The 8032-nt window shown below is 36.2% G+C and overlaps 1 long non-coding RNA gene across 5 annotated transcripts in view; it reads left to right on the top strand.

The window, feature by feature from the left end:
- LOC113637692 overlaps positions 1–7102 on the top strand; it is an 8588-nt gene extending 1486 nt beyond the window's left edge. For all 5 annotated transcript variants that reach the window (XR_003439426.2, XR_007143800.1, XR_003439425.2 and 2 more), the window contains 2 exons: positions 4594–4626; positions 4939–7102. This is a non-coding gene — a long non-coding RNA (uncharacterized LOC113637692). The remainder of the gene's footprint in view (positions 1–4593; positions 4627–4938) is intronic.
- Positions 7103–8032: the final 930 nt, after the last annotated feature.

Genomic DNA, 8032 nt, shown 5'->3' with positions numbered 1-8032 from the left:
CCGCATCATCGACTACACATAAGTCGCAAATTCGGGTTCATAGCCGACTCGCTATTAAGACTATGAACATGTAGATCTGAGCCTGAACCAGACGTCTTTTATGCAGGTGAAAGCTGCAAACTGATAGCTGCTACGTGCGGATCTATTGATCAGTTAGAGCTTGCTTTTTTCTCCCCCAAGCGCTTGACTTTATTTACTTATTTTAATCCATGTATAACAGGTTTTTGGTCAACGTCTAAGTGCAAAATCACTTTTTGAAACTCTCACCTATGCCCGTTTGACCACATAATGAGCAGATCAATAGCAATGTGTTTGCGGTAATGTCAACGGATTAAAAGCACAATTAAACGATCAAGTTATCCATCTGAAAGAACAACTGAGAAAAAAGCAAGTCTGAAAGGATGTGACTTATTAATACACTTTGGTGTTGCGTTTCGGGCAATTAACCTACATATGTATTTATAAACTCGTATCGTTTGGGAAAAAGCAGACTGATGGCAAATCATTTCAGCCATTTTCAATATTATTACTGCTCTGTTGATAGATTAAGATGGTTATATGTATTTATAAATAAATAAATAAGTAAATACCTTACCTGAGCTTGTATAAGTGGCTGAAAATGAAACAACGGCTGAAAGTAAACCAATATAGTCTAATTATAATAAAATACAATATTTACTGCGTTTAAATGTTGTAACTTTAATAATGTAGGATCAGACGTTATCAGACATTAGTACTATGTTAACGTAGTTGTATTTGGTTAACAGATAAAAATTACAAAAGTTTTAATAACCCCGTCAGGTATATTGATAATTTAAGTGATCTTATATAAAATATTGCCCCAGAGGGGTGTTTTTTCACGTGCCATGTTTTATCTTTTTAATTATTAAAATGCTGATTTAGACAAACACATGAATAAAAATCAACCAAATAAATATTCTAAGAACTTAAACTTGTTACTTGTTACTACTAGATCTTGTTAAACTAATTTTGTCTTCTTTATAAATCTTACTCTTTATAAAGAATACACAAATACACATGCTTACCATGTCATATAAATTCATTACTTCTTTAGGAAGAACTGTTAAGGTAATAAAATGCCACATTTGATAGTGACCACCTACTAAGTGAACACAAAAGCAAATATACTTTGCTACTTTGCTTAGTGAGTTAAAGCCCTTTAAGGGCACAGCAGACACTAGACACTTAAAAGTAATATATTAACTACATATATTTTGAGTTCTAAGAAACTTCTCAAGATCTTTTTTCTCTCATGCCAAAAATTATACATTCATACCACCACCACCCTCCAGAAGAAAAAAAAAAAAAATACAAACAAGAAAAAAAGCACACTTTAAAAAAAATCATGTTTGCTACGGTTTGCATTTTCATATATTCTTATTATCATTTAGACCCTAGAGAAGACGATAGTTATTAAACACCTTACACTTTTGATATATAATCAATAATAGCAAAAAAAATATTAATATTTACTTATACTATATGCACATTGACAACAGAACACAAAAATTACAGCCTTTATTTAAGATTCTTGGTATAGGTATTAGTAAACATACCCAAATCCTATATGCAAAATGTATTTCTAGATATACATAAAAGGAAAATATATTATATTGATTACATAGATACCAATTAGAATAACTATATATATATAAGATCGATTCATCAGTATGGATCAAAATACCAAATATCAATATATAATAAATAATAGCCTGATGATTCGTCCACTTTTTATTGCAAATAAATGTAAGATGCTTGCACCAATTATTCGGATGCTTCTCTTCGCTGCTTTTTCCCTGAACAGCCGTTGGAGGGGTTTTGTCGCCTTGAGTAGTTTGGAGCTGAAAGAGAAGAGGAGGGGGCTTTTGTCCGATTTGATCCCCTAACTATTTGAGGAGCTCGGATTGGTGTGAAAGGGACGAAAAGGTCACTTGAAATCGCCTTTTATCCGCTGCCGTTTTCTCTATGGATCAGCAACTTTCAATGGACATCATCTAATCGCTCTTAATGGAACGCACAGTCGTGAGAGATGAGCAAAATTTCTTACACTTTCTTATACAACACCACACTCAAGAGTGCACCGGTCAGTGGATTTTATGGCAAATAGACTCGAGGGCGTTTTTTATTATTCATCTTTTTTTAAAGTAAGAAATGCTAACCCACATTGATTACAAGTAGAAAGTGCAATTAGTTCAGCGGTAACAAAAAAAGAACCAATTTTTTGAAATGATTCAGTGATAACATCTTTAGAGTAAACGTATGAGAGGCGCTCAGCTAAAGACGATTTCAGAAATAATGTACGTGCAAGTAGGCACACCGTATAAATAAATAAACAAACAAACAAAAACAAACAAACAAATAACTATCGTGATTTTTTAATATTTAAAAACATAATCCAATAAACAGAATGCAACTCTTAACACTAGCACAATAGGGCCTACTTTTAAGGCTATATAATAGGTTATATACTGTGCTGGTGGCAGGAGCGGCTGGTGAGATCAGCATGGCACTTTTCTGCTGGACGTAATGGCTTTATTGCCTCCTATCATCTATTTAGAGCACATGTGCTAATTGTGTTGGACGCACTCAGAAACTGAGATTATAGAAATTGACTCAGAGTTCACAACAAGCCTGGACCCACAACAAATTAGGCTCTGAGGTTCACTGACCAAAAAAACAAAACAAAAACAAAAACAAAAAAAAAAACCAAAAAAAAAAAACAAATAAAACAAACTAACCAAAAAAGTTATATTAAAATTAAAAACACAAAATATCCACTACAAACCCAAGGACACATGTACACCAGGCTACACAATGTGAACACGGAACTAGTTTGTAGAGAAAACTTTGACACATGGACAGGACGTGAAGTTCGCCATGGGATTGTAAGTAGCAAACTTTGCTCAGACTTTTGATGGGAAAATAAGTTTCACAACTCAATTTTGCATATCCGCACTTAACACTTAAAGAACATGTTGGTTTAAAGGAAAGCGTTCAATACTTATTTCTGGAATAATCGGCAGTAAAGTTCACATCACGTTTGAGATAAAGCGGTTCACTGAACACAATATTACACAATATGAGTCTAAATCCTATCAGTGCTTTTTATTTTTATGTTTTATGTCGTGCTAATAATGTCAGGGCATCACAGAGCAAAGTTTAAAGTATTTGCAAGTCAGTTAGCAAGGATTATTTGAAGTATATCTGCAGTGGGTGAACTGCAAAAACCGCGTTAGTTCGGGACCGCATGTTTATACTGTATTGATCATTTAAAACGGGTGGAAAAAGCTGGAAGAGAGGCTTGAGCTGGAGAAAGCTCTAGTGAGACAGAGCACATCTCCATAGTGGTGGACTTAAACCAACACTCAGCAGGCACTTAATTGGAATTTGGCCTGTCTGAGTCTGTCTTCATTTATAAAACAAAACAAAATGCCCAAAACTAAAAAACAAACAAGCAAAACAAACAAACAAACAAATAAATAATAAAAAAGAGATGAGCAGATTTAAACTGAAAGAAACGTAGGAAGGAAAGTGAGTAAGCAAAAAAGTGTTTTATCACACTGCCTACATAGAGCAGTGTAACTAACACACACACACACACACACACACACACACACACACACACACACACACACACACACACACACACACACACACACACACACACACACACACACACACTTGTGGGGCATGTTTTAAAACGTTATGTAAACATGTACACGGCAATCATATATAACATACACTGACTGCAATGAAGAATATTCTCATTATTTATTATTCGATTAATTACATTTTTAATATTATTTGAGTAATTAAATTTAATTATGAAAATGAATGTGGCTTTAGGTTTTACAGTACTTACCTAGAGAGGGAGCAGTGTTGTGCACTGAATGTGTGTCTGTGGTGGTACACTAAGACGCTGCCAAATACCAGAGGGTAGAAAATGTCTTGTTTCTTTGTTTTCAAAACCCAGCATAGCAGAAAAGAATTAGGAAAGTGATTTGGTGTGTCCTGACACTTGATTAATGCAGGTACCCTCAATCCTCATTTAGCTACTGTACCTGTGAAAGATTTGAAAAAAAGAGCGCACCTATTTTAACCAAAAACAATATGAAAATAATCACTGCTTTCTGAAAGTAGGGGGTTCATTCAAACAGTACCTTGAAATTTTTTTTAAAGCTATACTTCGCATATGATGCATGTTATTATTTGCATGTTTTATTCAAAAGTAAAAAAAAAAAATTCAGATTCAAAAACAGACCAAAAGAACCAAAATATTTGTCCATTTTTGGATCTTATTTTATTTACATGCTTGAATTGATGAACAGATTAGTCTGTTACTCAATTAAACAGATTAAAAAATAATAATAAAAAAACTTTTTGCTTTTTGCCTGTGTGTATTTGTGTGTGTGTGTGTGTGTGTGTGTGTGTGTGTGTGTGTGTGTGTGTGTGTGTGTGTGTGTGTGTGTGTGTGTGTGTGTGTGTGTGTGTGTGTGTGTGTATGAGAGAGAGTGATGAATAGAACACATAACTATTTATGTGTGTTAATAAGTTGTCCTGATTTCCTGACAGGTTTGGCTAACAATGAAACTTGAGCAGCTGCAGGTATGTCTATACACACATGCCCACACACAGTGCAATAATATCATAATAATATCAGCAACATAATACCACTGTTTATGCGGTATAGGACATTTTTTTGCCCAGGGGCTGCGATATTTCTCATCTATTTCTACAACGAAGGTTCTAATTTTCACCTGGTGACTTATATAGAAAAGCATAATTGAATTACATTAAAATATTGTCTGCTGTATAACATTTCAGTGTGTATACTTTGTTTATTTAAATTATATTTGTAAGTTTATGTATAACACCACAATGTTACTGTACTGAATAAACAACCTATGCTCTTGTCAGATAGGACCACCTGGATGCTCTTGCATTGGTCTTAACCACTGAATGTCTACAGACTGGGAGGGGCAGTTGAGAATGTCAGTTTTCCATCTTTGCCCATCTTGTCAGTATTTGAGCGAAATCCTTCCCTCATCATTACTGCCATGCTGAAATGTCATTTCTGGACAAACCACTTGACTAAGTGTGGGCTTTGGAGACAGTTTCTGTCATTCTTTGCATCTGGCAGGCAGATGATTGAATATGTTCATGAAAGCGTGTGTGTCCACCTATACGTTCTGTTCCTGCCTCTCTCTGTTCCAGCATGTTCGTCAGCATGAATATGGAAAGCTGTGGTGACATGGCTTAATGACAACTCTGTTAGTTGCAGTCTGTTTCTTATGAAAATGCACCAAACTTGCTAACACAATCAACAGTGATGATTGTGTGGTTTATAAAAATAACATGAACTCAAGAATGCTTCGCTAAGACATACATTAAATATGTTGGAATGAGAATGATTGTAAATATTTTGTCTGAATCACTGCTTTGTTAAAGCTCTATTTGTTCTCTCTTAATGATGTGTATTATCTGTCTGCAATCTCAGACATTCTTTCAGCCGTATATATGCAGAAGTCATAAAATTGGAGCTCGGAGTGGATTGATAAAATGGCAGACAGTGGAAGAGTTCACACACATTCAGAAAAATGTAAAATATTGAGCCTTTAAGGGTTTTTTCCTCCAAGGGAATCATTAAAGTAAAACTCTTTTGGAAGAGTTTGAAACTCTTTTGCTATCCTAACTAAAAACATTTGGAGGCCGAGAACCATATTAATAACCAGTACGGACACACACACACTGAAAAACAAACACAGGAAATGCTATGCCTACATCTCTGTTTATGCTCTGTCCTTCTCTCACACTGTACAATGTGTGTGTCCTCTTTCACCTCTCTGTATCAGCTCTATCAGATCTGAGGAGGAAAGAATGCAGCAGTCATTCCTAAACACACACATTCCTCTAGGCTAGCTTTATAATATCCTGGTCTGAAACATGCATTGCAACATTAATTTTATATTAACATTAAAATGTATTTACAGTTGTGTTTTTTGTCAGGCTTCCTGTATAACAACTGCATTATATTGGAAATGTGTATTAATCGTAGATACTACCTGTTTAGAGACATGTAAATATAAACTATTAACAGCTGTGATGTAACTATAATGTAAAAACTGACCATGTTTATACTGTCCCAGCTGGATTGCAGCAGTGTATTTGTGTGTATATATATATATAAGTACACAAGTGTATGCTGACATCAAGCTGGTCTTGTGTGCTTGTGTGAAACAGGGGAGGTACGTTCATTTGTGCTGGTTTTAAGATTTTGTTTCTGATTGTATCTGTATGTACATAACAACTAATGTAATGTTTTCTCTGTCTAGTGTCTATGTAAGCTTATGTAGAAATGTCTATAAAATAGTAACTGAATTTAGCAGTAAATCCACTAACTTGAAAAATTTTGCTAAAGGCATAAGAAAAAGTCAACAGCATAAAGGAGATGTAAAGAAAAAAAGAGATAGAACAAAAAAACCAATATAATTTAAAAAAAGGAAAAGAAAGTAAGAATAAAGATAAATGAACTCAGCCACATCTTTTATTATCCTAATCATGACTGCACAGTATGTGGCTGCTAAATATCTCCTCATATTCCAAAATGATAATTGGCTTACTTAATGTTCACTGTTATCGTTTGATGCTAATGTCATGTCTGACAGAGCATCAAGAACAAGTATTATACCATTTTGGCCCCTCGTTGTGTCCTGCACTTTTCCTTCTAGGTATTTGGGATTTACCCATGCCAGCGTGAACAAAAGCTGTGCTTCCTTCTCTATCAGAGCATGGTTAAAGGTAAGTGGCACCCCCTATTAGGATGACAAGGAAATTAATGTGTATCCCCTGGTTCTGTATTACTTATTTATAGGTGAACACCTTTTCCTTGCTTTGGGCATGTCTGGGCATTTTTGAGAGCACAGGTGAATACCTTATACAACTGAGATACAACTGGCATGAAAGCAGATATACAGTCTATTGTTAATCTTCAAAATATGACTTCAGCCTTCAGTGTAATTGTACAACACTACTAGAGGAAACATCATGTATTTGAATGAAATAAACTGACCACAAGCATGTACATCTTGTCGTCGTCCCCATGTCTCCCTTTGTCTGATATCACATGGTTTATCGAGGGCATTATTGTGTACAGCCCTCAAAGGACCAAGATGCTTCCCTTTGCGGATCACGTGGCCCGATCATGTGTGTAGTTATGAATTTCTTATTGGCTGGCAACAATGTGGTATGTATTACTGGATTTTTTTTATTGGGTGGGGTGGGGTGTCTATGGGCATAACCTTTGTATAGAAGCATAGCTAAGCTTTTAACCATTCGTGGTGCTGAACGGACCACAGCCCTAATTTTGTGGGTGATGACACCTGCCCTTTTCAGCAGGCTGAAGGAGAAGCCATGGGAATGCTTGCATGCAACAGAGGGTCTGAATGTTGGAACAATGTGCATGAATGTGCTGCTACATGAACAATGCAACACCACATGGTGAGGTGATGGTGGGTGGAAAAGAGATCGCTGTTTTCAATGCCCACCCCCACTGTGATTCCCCTCTCTCTTTCTCTTTCTCCTCCTGTATTCCGCTCCTTTTTAGTGGACCTTCCTATAAATCTTTCCTGTCATACCTGTTTTTTGTGCAGTGTGAATAAGTAAACAGCAAATCCCAATGTCCTGCCTTTAAGAGGACACAGCCCAATAGACACAAGACACACAGGATACAGGATTATGGCCTGTATCATGCAGTAGCTGTATTTATAATCTGTCTTTCATCCCTCTGTGTTCACACACAGGACTATAGGGTTGCAGCTGTGTGGCAGCTGTCTTTACTGTGTGTCTAGCCTTGTACGTGTGTATGTGTATGTATGTGTGTGTATGTGTTGTGCCAGAGTGTGTTGTGTGAGCCCTGTCCCTCGGGGCTTTCTCCCTGAGCCCAGACTCTCTGATTCGGTGTGTAAAAGCGCCTCTGAATGATGGATTACAGTGTCACCGCAGCCTGCGAAGG

The sequence above is a fragment of the Tachysurus fulvidraco genome, chromosome 9 (genome assembly GCF_022655615.1).
Source record: "Tachysurus fulvidraco isolate hzauxx_2018 chromosome 9, HZAU_PFXX_2.0, whole genome shotgun sequence".
Taxonomy (NCBI): domain Eukaryota; kingdom Metazoa; phylum Chordata; class Actinopteri; order Siluriformes; family Bagridae; genus Tachysurus; species Tachysurus fulvidraco.
Note: the sequence above shows the minus strand (reverse complement) of the source record. Positions and strands in the feature narration are given on the sequence as shown.